Raw genomic sequence first — 15,061 nt, 5'->3', positions numbered from 1 at the left:
ACATGGAACAACATGTTCAATTGATATTACATAGTATTAAAATGAGTACATGGAAATAATGGACTACCTGGGAAGAGGCAAATAAATAGGGGGTAACTGGCTAGCGCGACAGAAATATACAGATTGCCAGTGACCCTTCGCGGGCAGGTAGGACCAACAAGTGAAAAGACATATAGCTAACTACTACAGGAAATGGTTTAAATACACAGTTCATGTGAGATAACAACATATATAGAAAGTGCATCCATAATGCAGTTTTGTAGTGTAGGCAAAATACAGGATGATCAGATACACATAGCAATTAAAGGCATTACATAGATATAGAATATACATCAATATCACAGGTATAGATATATTAACATACAAGGTGAGTAACATACAAGGTGAATAAGATACATGACACATTTATGTTATAAAATTAGGTAAGTGTTACAACAACCACTTAGTAATGTGGTATAGCAATAGTACATGGTGGTTGATCACACAGCACATCAAGATACATAGAAATTTGTATAGTACATCAATAACACAACATTGTGATACAATGATAATACAGGGCTACTAACACGTATACATTTTTGATGTTAATATTAAAGGCCATACAGAGCAATGACAACATAACATTGTAGTATAACAGGGATAGAGAGTGGACAAAACATATAGTTTTTTAGGCCAAAAACAAGTAGAGAAGATTACATCCTTGAGCGAGATTACATAGGTAAGGCTAGGAGAGGTTACAGTGTGACAGCTCTGCAAAAAGTGAGGGGATACAGAGAGGGATAGGGTAGCAAGGCATTAAGCTAAGGCGGGTAGTTGTCATCATTAAAGTAAATTTCATTATTTATTATTTTGAAGATATTGCCACAGTTCTTATAGAGTCTGTTGAATTTTTCCTTGTCCATTGTTTCGATGTCACTTTTTATTTTAAATTTTGCCTCTTGCTTGATTTTAGTGGCAACCCAAGTAGCGTTGTACCTCTTTTTGTCAAAGATGAGAATGCATCTTGTCTTCCATATTACTCTTTTGGCAAGAGCAATCATCCAATTAAGGCAATAGCTGTTTTGTTGGCTGATGTAATAATTAGTCTGAAGTTTTACATGTGTCCAATTGATTTTGGTACTCCATATCTTCGCCAACCATGCCCATATAGATTTCGCGAGTTGGCAATTGTAGAAGATGTGTTCGGATGTTTCGCTCTGGTCACATCTAGGACATTTTTCGGTTCGGTATCCATGATATTTATGGAGGTAATGACGGGACATAATAGCGTTTTGAATTAATTTCCAGGAAGTCTCTAACCACTCGGGTGGTAGAGAATGTATGTTATGCCATATTTGATTTGGGTTAGAATTGGGAATATTAAACGGTTCATTTGGAGTTTGGTTATGGATGATTTTGTAAATTTTACTTGGGTAGATTTTTTTGTTATCTTTTATGAGGTCTTTGTGATTGTTTATAATGATTCTCAGGATTTCTCTTAGCTACTGTAACGTTTGTTTTTTTAAATCTGGAATGGAAAGCTTTCTTTTATTTGGGTGATTTCTTTTGATATTGGGCCAATTACATATTGGTATAGGTACCAGAGAGGGTGGTTTTTTTTCTTAAGAGTGTTAATGATTAGTGATGTTTGTAATGCAGTTTCGAAATTTTTTAAATGCCATATTTTCCAGCCCTCATTGTTGATTCTATTTTTCATGATGCTTCTACTAACTGGTTCAAAGGAACCGTTCCAGATGTAATTGAAGATGTGTTTATCAATTTTCTTATTATCCTTAGGTTTGATGTTTGTGACGTACATGTTATAGATTATTTTCGGTATTATAACTTTGTTTACAATTTGGGTTCTTTCCGGTAAATATAGCCAGTCTGCATTTCATTCCTGGGTGGCTTCCTTGATCTTTTTTATCATTTCATTGATGTTTTTACTTTTGGAATTTTCGCCAATCCATATTCCTAACATTTTTATGTTTTTCACTTTTTTAATTTCGGTTTGGTTGCAATCAATGTTTCCTGCAATATCAATGATATTAGATTTATTTTTGTTTATAACCATACCAGTAAGTTTGCCAAAGTTATTAATTTTTTCAATGATTTTGTTAAGGCTGTATTTATTTACTATAAAAAAGTTTATGTCGTCGGCGTGTGCTGTGAATTTGATTTTTTCTTTCATGCCGGGTATATGGATCGCATCTATCTGATTATCATTAGTTATATTTTTTAAAAGTATGTCAACGTATATGGTGAATAGCACCATAGAACATGGGCAGCCTTGTCTTACACCCGCATTACACATCACTTCCTTAGAGTTTTTACTATTAATGCTGATAGTTGTGGTTGGGTTGTTATAAAGTTTTTTGATGGTGTTTATTTCTTCCTGGTTTAGGCCTAGGGTGTCCAGGAATCTCCAGTGCATAGTACGGTTCACGGTGTCGAAAGCTTTTTTTACATCTATGGAGAGGATAGACATCTGTTTTTTCTTTGTTGAGTATATATTGTTGATGTAGTTCACCAGGGTGATGTTTTCTTGGATTGAACGACCACTGATGCCTGCACTTTGGGTGGTGGAGATATAGTTTTTGAATATGGTTTCCAGTCTTTTTGCTATGATGGTGCTATATATCTTGTAGTCCAGATTTAGTAAAGTTATTGGTCTGAAGTTATTAACATTTTTTTCGTTGTTTTCATTTTTGCTTAAGAGGATCATTTTACCTTCACTGAACGATTGGTGAAACACTTCCAGGTTGTAGAGACTGTAGAGGATGTCGATAAGTTTTATGCTAAAATATTTGTAGAATTCAGCACTGAGGTTGTCACTGCCTGGTGCCTTCCTGTTGTGTTGATTTTGGATAGCTTCCTGGATTTCTTTTCTTGTGATTTGTTTATTTATAGTGTATTCCTCTTTGTTTTTAACTTTTTTAATGTCCTTTATTATGTTTTCCCAGTAGCTGTCATCGTAATTTGGCTCCTTAAATAAGTTAGTATAGAAAGACTGGAAAATTTGTATGATTTCCTCATCCTTCAGTTATTTCTTTGTCATTATTTATGATTTTATCTATTTGTAGGTTGGTTTTTGTTCTGTTTCTTTTCCCAAAAATCTCCTTCTCAGCTTCTCTTTTGATATTATATTTCTGCATTTTGTGATTTATGTAGTTCTCCTTGTTTTTGTTTTCTGTTTCCTGGCTTATCTCTTTTTCAGTCTTTTTTATTTCAGTGGTGTTGTTTTTGATAATATGATTGGTGAGTTCTCTCTGAAGATTTTTGATTTTGTTGAATCTTTTCTTTCTGATACGGTTCCAGGTTTCTATTAAAATGGTTTGACACTCATTTTTTGTTTTGTTCCAGTTATCCCAGTTTGTGTCTGTTTTACACTTGTTGAGGGTATCATTTATCTTGTCAAAAAAGATTTTATCTTGGAGGATTTCTTTAGTTATTTTTACTTTATGGGTGCGATTGGTACCATCTCTTACTTTGATATCAAGGTCGATCATCTTATGGTCTGATATTCTTTTATTGTTTGTTTTGATTTCGTATATGCTGATATTATTTATTTTGCATAAATTGTTTGATAAGTAAATGCGGTCTAGGCGCTCTTCTACCCCTCTCCCCTCCCAAGTGTAGCCCGGGTGATTTGGGTAGAAAGTACGGTAACTATCAATAAGATTCAGTTTCTGGATGATTTCTCTGAGAGGATCTCTTCAGTTGTCTGGAAAAAGTGGACCATTTTTGTCTAAGTTGTTCAATATGTTGTTGAAATCACCCATCATGATAATGTATCTGTTACTGTTTAGAAAGTTGTTCATATTTGTATAGAAGTCCTTCCTCTCCGTGATGTTAGGGGGGGCATATAAGCTAATGATACGGACATAAAGATTTCCCAGATCAACATCTATCGCAATAATTCTACCTTTGCTGTCAGTTTTGAAATCGTTGATTTTAATGTGGTTTCTTATGAATAGAAGTACACCAGTACTTCTCCTGCATGCGAAAGATGCATAAATGTTGTAATTTACAAAAGCCTTCCTCAATTGCCTTATATCATCGAAGTCATATATATTTGTGTCTTGTATAGCCAGAATATCGATTTTACTTGTCAAGATTAAGTTAAGAATTTCGATTTGTTTGTCCTTTCCTCTAAACCCAGAGATGTTTATGGATCTAATATTAAGGTGTTTTATTTTCTTGTCAATGGCCATACAAGTGTGTTATTTCCTGGTCGCTATTTTTGCTTTTTTTGGTTCCTTTGGTGTTTTAGGCTTTTTAATATACCCATATTTTATCTTAAGTTTTTCCAGTTCTTCCTGTTTTTCTTGACCCATTTTGTTTTCGTTCCTTTCTATAGCTCTAACATATTCGTCATAGGGAATTATTATTTTCTCTCCCTCTTCTTCAGATTCATCGTCTAGTTCTATAATATGTTTTGTTTTGTCATTTTTTTCCTTTATTTTTTCCTCCCCCTTTTTTTTAGTTTTTTCTTGTTCTATTTTACTTTTTTCCTCTATGTTTTTAGGTATTTCAGTAATGTTGCTATTTATTTCAGTTACTATGTCACTTACAGCTATGTTAGTATTGTCCTCATCCATTTCTCTGTTTTCCTCCCCCTTATTCGTATTTTCTTTATCTTCCTTATTTGTGTTATCCTCTATTTTGTTAGTTTCTATAGACCTCTCTAAGCTTTTTTCTCTCTTTTTTTCGTTATTTTTATTTCTCGGCCCTTTTTCATAAAATTCTCTTAGGGTTATTTCGGGACATCTTTCATCTTTGCCGTGTTCTTTTTTACAACTATAACATGCAGGGCAGTCCCTAACTAAATGCAGAGTGCTGCCACATCTGTAGCACTGTTTGAAAGTGCATTCCATGATTTCGTGGTCTAAAGCACCACACCTCCTGCATTGTTTTTTCATACCTTGGTAAAACACCTGTACATTTCTACCAAGTATTTCAACGAAGTTTGGAATGATTTTTTTTGTAATTTAGACAACGCGTTGCGTACCTGTTTTAATGTTGGTACCCGGATGTGTGTTAATTAATACATTTACCACTTTCCCGAATTTACTAAAGACATTTCTTAGTACGCTACTATCTGCTTCTACTGGGACGCGTTTTAAACTGACATATATTAATTCACTTTCTAAACTCTCGATAGTACACAATTCATCGCCTACCTTGATGGTGTATCCCATTACTTTTTCTTTATCTTTTACAGTTGCTAGTCCAATTTCCACGATTCCTTTAGGGTGGAAACAGATTTGTTGAATCTTCTCTTTTCCAATAATGTTTTCAAAAGCAGTTATTATATTTTTTATGTCCGGGCGTTGTCTTAGGGTAATCCTTACCGACCGGATGGCGTATTTTTTCAACACTTCGTCCTTAGAGCTGGAGCAGTCTATGGGATTGTCCATGTCATTGCTCGATGGTGTCTCTTCCTTTTGCTCAATTTCCGGCGATGTTTGCTGGATGCTGGAACTGCTTTCCGCATCTTGAGGAACATGTTGCACTCTAGTAAGTGACACACATGGATTGCATGTGTCAGGGTGGCTCTCTTCCATCGTACGCACACACTTGCCAAAACACACAAAACACTTGGGGTTTAAAAAACACAAAGCACTAGAAGCACAATATTCCTAGGGAGGATCTTGCTACACAGTAGGTATCCAGATAAGGCACAGCACAGGAGTGTATCCAATAAGGCACAGCACTGGAAAGTATCCACTGAGGCACAACACAAGAGATGTATCTGATAAGGCACAGTACAGAGCAACGGGCAACCGCACCGGGCTAAGACCAAATGTGATGAAAGACAAGGGGGAGAGTGTAAAGGCCCTATAGTAGGGGGAAGACAAAAGGCGGGGGGGAGACCAAAGGTCAGCCACCCCAAAGGGAAAAGGGGGGGACAGAAAAAAGGAGTCGTATAACCAGCGAATACACAATGTGTTTCAACTGTGCAGGCCAGAGATACGACGAAGAGAGAAGGTGTTAGAAAAGCTAGAATAGTGAAAAATACTTACCAACGATGAAAAATTTGCGAACAGATACTACATGATTTTATATTTTGTGAGAAAAAATTATACATTCTACAAGAGTACAAAAATTAAACATAAGGTCTAACCCCTCAGACCTTTACAAAAATACAAAAATTTTCACTCACAAACATTTCATGAGTATTCGCGAAATAAATGGTTATTTACAAAACAAAACAGGAACCCGACAATGTTAAATTTTCACAAAATAAAATAATAAACATGCAATTACCCAAAACGGGTTAAAACAACAACTCATCACAAAATGTTTCAGAAAAAAGTAAGTACAAAGGTAAGTATAAATTAATTAAATAATAATTTTAAATAAACAATTATAAACAAACATTTTTCATTTTTAGGTACGTAGACCTAGAATATAACAATCAGTTCAAGGAAAAAGGCTCATAACAGTTAACCGTTGTATATTACTATACAATGACAATGAATGGCTTTTAAAACTACAGACCAGACCAAAACACAATAGGTAAATACTAATACAAATTAAATTATTGATATAAGATATATTTTCAGGTACATATCCTTGACTGAAATAAACACAATATAACTTAGTACATCAACAGTTAAGAAACATTTTTACAATAAACAATATACAAAAGAAACCCAATTGACAACAAAAACATATTTAAGATTAAAAATTCGAATGTAAAAAAATAGAAGTGTATAAATTATAAATATAAACGCTGAACAATGCAATATTAATACGACAAACTAAATAAGTTAGCCAATAATTACCAATCATCACAAAATACAACTTTAAAATCGCTTACTCGCACTATCTGCTCAGTTCCATGATAATTCTTATCCAATTCACTCTGAGTCATATTCTTAAAGTCGCTTAATATTTTGAATGATGCCTCCTGTTTTATTTTAATAATTAGTAATGTTGCATTACACCATTTCCTCTCAAATACTTGTAAACACCTTGCTTTCCATAATGCCCTTTTAATTAGGGCAACCATCCAGTTAAGAAAATAACCGTTTTGATCTCGAACGTGATACTCAGTGTGATATTTAATATTCTGCCATGTAATAGAGGTCTTCCAAATTTTTGCTAACCACCCCCAGGCTGATTTGGCTATATCACATTCAAAAAACAGGTGTTTAATGGTTTCCACATTCCCACAACGTAAACAGTTTGCATCACTCATCATATGAAACCTTAAACGATATTCTTTTGTAATGACAATATTGTTTACAATACGCCACGATATCTCAGCCCATTCAGCAGGTAGACTATGAATATTTTTCCAAACATTAATCCAATTAATCTGACTATTGGCCATGTTTAAGTTAATATGCGGTTTAAAAATAACATTATAAATGTTTGCAGGTCTAATTCTATTATTTTCGATAATTTCAGGTTTGTCATCTATAATCTTGTTAGTAATCTCTCTCCACCTCCTAAAAGAGCGTTTATTTGTTAGTAAAAACAAAAACATCGTACTAACTTTCGAAATCTTTTTAGAGCATGGACCTAAAACATATTGAACAATATAAAATAGTGGGTGAGACTTGTATATAAGATTATTAAATAAAATTGATATTTGTAAAGCGATTTCAAAACTTTTTATATCCCACACTCCCCATCCCCCTAGGTTGACGTTGTTACGCATCATTTTCCTACTTAGAGGTTCAAAGGTGGCATTCCAGATGTAAGTATAAATTAATCTTTCTATTATTTTAATGTCATTCGGGGTAAAATTTATATAATATAACGTATAAATTATTCTAGATACTATAACTTTATTCGCTATTGTCGCTCTTTCTGGAAGATATAACCAATTTTGCTTCCATTCTTCTATAGCATCAATGATTTTCTGTTTAATTTCGTTAAAGTTATTTTTATACGCATTTTCTCCAAACCAAATACCCAGAATATTCATGTCTTTTACTTTTTCAATGCAGTCCATAGAACTTCCTACTTCACCTACAATTTGTAATAGTTTACTCTTATTCATGTTTACTTTCATCCCAGTTAAAAGGCTAAAAATTTGTATATGCTTAAAAACACGTTCTAAACTAAAATTGTTTAGGATAAAAATGCTAATATCGTCCGCATGGGCGATGAAATTTAATTTGTCCTTCATTCCTGGAATATGTACTGGTGTAATTAGGTTATCCATATATATATTATTCAATAGAACATTAATGTATATAGTGAACAAAAGCATTGAAGATGGACAACCTTGCCGTACTCCTATATTGCAGGTAATATTTTCGGAATTAAGGCCATTTAAGTAAATCGAAGTAGAAGGTGATAAATAAAGACGTTTAATAAAACTTATTTCTTGTTCATTAAAACCGTATTTATCTAAAAAACCCCAAAGAACCTTTCTATTTACCGTATCGAAGGCTTTACTCACGTCAACCGAGAGGATAGAGAGTGGGCGGTCCCAATGAACATGTAGATCACTTATTGCTTTTAAACAAAAAATATTATTATGTATGGACCTTCCTCTTATACCTCCACTCTGTGTATTTACTATATTGTTACCAAATATTTCTTCTAACCGCTTTACAACAATAAAACTATATAACTTATAATCGATATTTAAAAGGGTAATTGGTCTAAAATCACTGACGTGCTTTTCCACTACATTCTTTTTATTTAGTAAAACCATTTTTCCGTCACCAAAGGAATTATTAAAATCACTAAAATTGTAAAGTGTATAAAAAATATCGATAAAAATATCCCCGAAAAAACGATAAAACTCCCCATTTAAAAAGTCCCTTCCCGGAGCTTTTCTAGTATGTAACTCCTGGATCGCATCTCTAATTTCTTTCTTGCTAATTTCCTTATTTAAAATATTATCTTCTTTGTTTTTTATAGGTTCGATGTTACCTGTAACTAGGTCCCAATAGGCCATATTTGGTTCGACATCTTCAAATAAGTGAGTATAGAATTCAACAAATTGGGTAAGTATTTCTTCTATATCTGATATTTCATTATTATTAACCTTTATTTTATCTATTTTTAAACTTTTTTCTAATTTTATCTTTTTAGAGAATAGATGTTTTTCAGCTTCACGTTTAATACTATATTTATTCCATTTTATATTTAACATAATTTTCTTTATTTCTTTTCTCAATTTCTAAACTAACCTCTTTCTCTATCTTTTCGATTTCGCTTCTATTTTCTTCTAATATGCTCTCTGTTAATTTTCTCTGCAGCTTTTTTAGTTTATCAAATCTATTCCTCTTAATCTTTATCCATACTTTTTCTACTATTTTATAAATTTCTATTTTAACCTTATCCCATACTTCCCAATTTATATTTTCTTTCTCATTATCTAACAACTGCTTTGTTTGACTAATAAACTCTACGTCTTTTAATATCTCTTTTGTAATCTTTATCCTATTAGGTACTTTCTTCTTTCCTCTTTTATTAATTATAATTTCTAACATCTTATGGTCTGTAAGTTTTCTATTCTCGTGAATCAATTCATAAGTATTGGCCTGTACAACATTATTTAATTCCTCAGATACATAGATGCGATCCAGTCTTTCGAAAATACCCCTACCCTGCCACGTAAAACCAGAATCTAGTGGAAATAAAACACGGTAAGTATCAATGAGGTTAAAATCATTAATAATCTTTTGTAAAATGCCACGCGAACTATCGGGTTGTAAGGACCCATTCTTATCTAAAACTGATAAAACGTTATTAAAATCACCCATTAAAACAATAAAATGGCCACCAATTAAAAATTCAATAAGATCTTTAAAAAACTCTTTTCTTTCACTTGCTCTTGGAGGTGCATATAAACTAAACTCTTAAAGGATAATTTCCTATTTCTATATCTGCCATAACTAAGCGTCCTGAACTATCTGTTTTAAAATCATAAATTCTAATATTTTTACGAATTAAAAGTAAAACACCTGTACTTCTTCTTACTGCGAACGAACTGTAGATATTATATTCCGTAAATACTTTTCTTAATGCTTTCAATTCAACAAAATCCTCAATATTTGTGTCTTGAATTCCTAGGATATCTATTCTATTTGTTAGGATTAAATTTAAGATTTCAATCTGTTTCATTGTATCTTTAAACCCGGATATATTTATTGTTCTTATATTTAAATTTATTTTATTATCCATTATCTTTTTTAGATGTTGAACTTCTCCTAGCCTTTTTCTCTGCTGCTAAATCTTGATTCAATCTATACATAAGCATATTATCTACTGAGGACGATCTATGCAATGCTATTAATGCTTTTTTCTTGTCTATAACGTCAGTTTTTTGCTTTTCTATTACATCAACTTGTTGCATAACAAACCCTGGATTCTCATTTTCCTCACTTCTTCTTCTTTTCTTATTATCTATCATACCCGTCTCCATCTTTTCTACTGTCTCTAGACTCTGCTGCTTATCTTTCTCAATTGGCTCTGTTCCCCTCTCTTCCCCTACACTATTTTTCCTGTTTATTCTTTCTACACTACGCTCTCTTTTCCTTTCAATACTTTTATTCCTAGGTCCTCGCTTACATATTTCGGCAAATGTTAGTTCAGGACAACTACTCTCTTTATCATGTTTTGTTTTACAGTTGTAGCAGAGGTCGCAATCTTTTCGTAAATGAAGCGAACTTTTACATATGTAACATAATTTAACATTACAATTTATAGCCTCATGATCGCAACTCCCACATTTCCTACATTCCTTTCTTTGTCCTACATACAAAATTTGCACTTTTCTCCCTAATACCTCTATAAAATTAGGAATATTTTTTCTAGTTAATAATACTACTCTATATGACCCAGTTTTAACACTCGTTCCAGGGTAAGTATTTATATAGATCTTAATTATTTTACCGTAATTCTTAAACATATCTCTAATTAATTCTTCATCGATTTCGGTAGGGGCCAGGCGAACCGTTAACGCAATTAATTCTGATTCTAGACTTTCGCAGGTATAATAGAATTGTCCTACCTTGATTTCACGACCAATGATGTTAACCTTGTCTTGAACACTTTTAAATCCTATTTCTACAATATTTCTTGGATGGTAGCATATTTGCTCAACACATCCCTTCTTATCAAGCGTTTTTTCTAACACTTTTAACAGTTCCATAGTGTCGATTCTTTCCTTGGTGATAATTCTAATGGACCTTATCTCCGAGTAGCGTTTCATCCGTTCCCGTTTCCTCTCTTCTAAATCTTCTTTTTTTTTTCCAGGTTCCTCCTCCCGGATATTCTCTGCAGGTACAGCCGAAGATTCCCAGGTAAGTCCATGGTCACCGTAATCTCCTGGTGCCGAAACAGATGCTGCGCTCGTCGACGGAAGAGGGGATTCCGTCCGACGGCTAGTCGGCTTCAGCTGGCTCGCTGGTGTAGGCGGGGCCCCATCAAACGGCCACTGGGAGGTAACTGACTCGTCGATGAGCGATGGGAGCTCATCCGACGGCCTCGTGGAGACGGTTTGCTCGCCGATGAGCTAGTCGTGCTCATCTGGCGGCAGCCGAACTCGTCGGCAAGGCAGGTGTTAAAGTCAGTAAAAATAAAAGTCCACAAAAACTCACCAAAAGGCTAAAACGCTTGTAGAGGATCCTTAAAAACGTAAAACACAATAAGTCCAATAAAATCCAGGTAAAAGCAGGCAAAACAGCGGCAAAAAACGGCAAAAATCTGTAAAAAGAAGCAAAAGTTAGTAGTGAATCAGATCAACTAAACAGCTACTACATCTTGATCTGAGCCATAAGGCCGAGAAGCGATAAAAAACAGATCAAAAGTGCCGACGCGCCAAGTGTGGAGACGTCTTTTTCATTTCCTATGTCCTCAATTGTGACGTCATTTCGTACGGAGCAGTTTTTGCGCAGAAAATCACGTCAGGAGGATAATAGTGACATCATAAAAGCTTCAGGAAGTAACTGGATAGCGCATTTAAAAGTGTAGATAGGTGCCAAATAATCCTTTCGACCATCAGTAGCCAGAGGGAGGAAAACGCCCCCGGCATTCGTCCCGGTGCGTAATCGTGATACTGACGCAAGTTCGAGTATATAATTGTTTCCCCCTTCCGAAAAAGTTCCAAGCGTGTGTATGTATTGTACGAAAACAGCCGATTCCATCTTCGATTTTTTGCATATGGAAATTTTCGGAAAAAATTGGTTTTTTCGATTTTTTGGGAAATAATTTTTCTGCTTCCTCGTTGTTTAATGTTTACTTCTTATTCGCTGCACAGTGACTACTTGTCGCCATGTAGTATTATTTGTTCGATTCTGCCACATCAAATAAAATACAGGGAGTGTAAAAATATTTTTCATAAAAATATTTCAACTCTGTTCTTATCAGCTTGACAAAAATTAAGTTGAGAAATAATTGTTTCTCTTCTTAATTTGTGTCTGTTTCTAATTTTTCTTATTTATTTACCCCAAAAGGGGTGGGCTTTCCCGAGATGTAGTGCAATACTCGGGCAACCCGTGGCCGGGAGGGAGCAAGCCCCCGTTCCCAGCCTATTTTCAAAAATCAGATGATATTTGAAGGCCCCCGATGGGGGCCCTATCAGATATCAAGCTGATAAGAACAGATACTACACATTTGATCTTAGCCATAAGGCCGAGAAGCGATAAAAAACAGATCAAAAGTGCCGACGCGCCAAGTGTGGAGACGTCTTTTTCATTTCCTATGTCCTCAATTGTGACGTCATTTCGTACAAAGCAGTTTTTGCGCAGAAAATCACGTCAGGAGGATAATAGTGACATGATAAAAGCTTCAGGAAGTAACTGGATAGCGCATTTAAAAGTGTAGATAGGTGCCAAATAATCCTTTCGACCATCAGTAGCCAGAGGGAGGAAAACGCCCCCGGCATTCGTCCCGGTGCGTAATCGTGATACTGACGCAAGTTCGAGTATATAATTGTTTCCCCCTTCCGAAAAAGTTCCAAGCGTGTGTATGTATTGTACGAAAACAGCCGATTCCATCTTCGATTTTTTGCATATGGAAATTTTCGGAAAAAATTGGTTTTTTCGATTTTTTGGGAAATAATTTTTCTGCTTCCTCGTTGTTTAATGTTTACTTCTTATTCGCTGCACAGTGACTACTTGTCGCCATGTAGTATTATTTGTTCGATTCTGCCACATCAAATAAAATACAGGGAGTGTAAAAATATTTTTCATAAAAATATTTCAACTCTGTTCTTATCAGCTTGACAAAAATTAAGTTGAGAAATAATTGTTTCTCTTCTTAATTTGTGTCTGTTTCTAATTTTTCTTATTTATTTACCCCAAAAGGGGTGGGCTTTCCCGAGATGTAGTGCAATACTCGGGCAACCCGTGGCCGGGAGGGAGCAAGCCCCCGTTCCCAGCCTATTTTCAAAAATCAGATGATATTTGAAGGCCCCCGATGGGGGCCCTATCAGATATCAAGCTGATAAGAACAGATACTGAGTCTCATGAATTTTAGGGGGGGTGCGAAAGTGTAGGAGCCCAGTTCCGATCGGAAAAAGGGACATCCTCCCCCGATGCTACATTAGGACTCAGCGTCTAATGCAGCACCACTGCACCAACAGGCGTAACATACCTGTTAGAAGAGAGTGGCCGAAGCCAAACGAAAACTCCCGGTTCGAGCCGGGGACAGAAAGCCTCCAGCACTTGCTGGATTGGCAATTAGGAGGTGTGTGGGAGTTACCCCAGACACCAAAAACGCTACTATGGCCAGGAGCGGAGCTCAGACTGACCATAGCAGGACAGAGAGTCAAGACTGGGAGGGTTCTCAACCAGCCAGGACGAAGGTGTAGTTCCACCAGTGATCACCTCCCAACCTCACGGCAAGACCAAAAACCGCCAAATAGCGGACGGATACAACAAGTATTGATCTTAGCCATAAGGCCGAGAAGCGATAAAAAACAGATCAAAAGTGCCGACGCGCCAAGTGTGGAGACGTCTTTTTCATTTCCTATGTCCTCAATTGTGACGTCATTTCGTACAAAGCAGTTTTTGCGCAGAAAATCACGTCAGGAGGATAATAGTGACATGATAAAAGCTTCAGGAAGTAACTGGATAGCGCATTTAAAAGTGTAGATAGGTGCCAAATAATCCTTTCGACCATCAGTAGCCAGAGGGAGGAAAACGCCCCCGGCATTCGTCCCGGTGCGTAATCGTGATACTGACGCAAGTTCGAGTATATAATTGTTTCCCCCTTCCGAAAAAGTTCCAAGCGTGTGTATGTATTGTACGAAAACAGCCGATTCCATCTTCGATTTTTTGCATATGGAAATTTTCGGAAAAAATTGGTTTTTTCGATTTTTTGGGAAATAATTTTTCTGCTTCCTCGTTGTTTAATGTTTACTTCTTATTCGCTGCACAGTGACTACTTGTCGCCATGTAGTATTATTTGTTCGATTCTGCCACATCAAATAAAATACAGGGAGTGTAAAAATATTTTTCATAAAAATATTTCAACTCTGTTCTTATCAGCTTGACAAAAATTAAGTTGAGAAATAATTGTTTCTCTTCTTAATTTGTGTCTGTTTCTAATTTTTCTTATTTATTTACCCCAAAAGGGGTGGGCTTTCCCGAGATGTAGTGCAATACTCGGGCAACCCGTGGCCGGGAGGGAGCAAGCCCCCGTTCCCAGCCTATTTTCAAAAATCAGATGATATTTGAAGGCCCCCGATGGGGGCCCTATCAGATATCAAGCTGATAAGAACAGATTCTAAAACATTTTATATTAGCATAAGGCTGAGAAGCGATAAAAAACAGAGTGTAGAATATATGGCAGAGAATAAACACGTAGAGTAAGTGAAGCTAGTATATACAAAATCACAGCCATATGGGTGGCTGGATGGAAAGACCAAGTGTTTGGTCGACGCGACATGGGCGCAGTGCCAGCTGAGAAGGCCTGTATAAGGCAAGAGATGGAGAAGATGGTGAATGCTCGCGACATGGGCACACACCAGCAGGAACAGTGGTATCGCGACATGGGCACAAAGCCTGCCAGAATCAGAGGGTGGAAAATACATGAGGACGCCCGAGTATGGGCGAAGAGAGCTGCAGTGCAGCAAAATGAACGCGACATGGGCTCATAGCCT

The 15,061-nt window shown here is 35.7% G+C and overlaps 3 non-coding genes across 3 annotated transcripts; all 3 read right to left on the bottom strand.

The window, feature by feature from the left end:
* Positions 1-12,407: 12,407 nt before the first annotated feature.
* LOC136978361 (U2 spliceosomal RNA) lies at positions 12,408-12,600 on the bottom strand. The gene has a single exon (XR_010881208.1). It is a non-coding gene; the product is annotated as a U2 spliceosomal RNA (small nuclear RNA).
* Positions 12,601-13,259: 659 nt separating this feature from the next.
* Positions 13,260-13,451, bottom strand: LOC136978362 (U2 spliceosomal RNA). The gene has a single exon (XR_010881209.1). It is a non-coding gene; the product is annotated as a U2 spliceosomal RNA (small nuclear RNA).
* Positions 13,452-14,530: 1,079 nt separating this feature from the next.
* LOC136978363 (U2 spliceosomal RNA) lies at positions 14,531-14,723 on the bottom strand. Its single transcript, XR_010881210.1, has one exon. It is a non-coding gene; the product is annotated as a U2 spliceosomal RNA (small nuclear RNA).
* Positions 14,724-15,061: the final 338 nt, after the last annotated feature.

The sequence above is a fragment of the Centruroides vittatus genome, unplaced genomic scaffold, assembly GCF_030686945.1.
Source record: "Centruroides vittatus isolate TY-2023 unplaced genomic scaffold, ASM3068694v2 contig_517, whole genome shotgun sequence".
Classification (NCBI taxonomy): Eukaryota; Metazoa; Arthropoda; class Arachnida; order Scorpiones; family Buthidae; genus Centruroides; species Centruroides vittatus.
The sequence above is the reverse complement of the archived record's forward strand: the minus strand, read 5'-3'. Positions and strand labels throughout refer to the sequence as shown.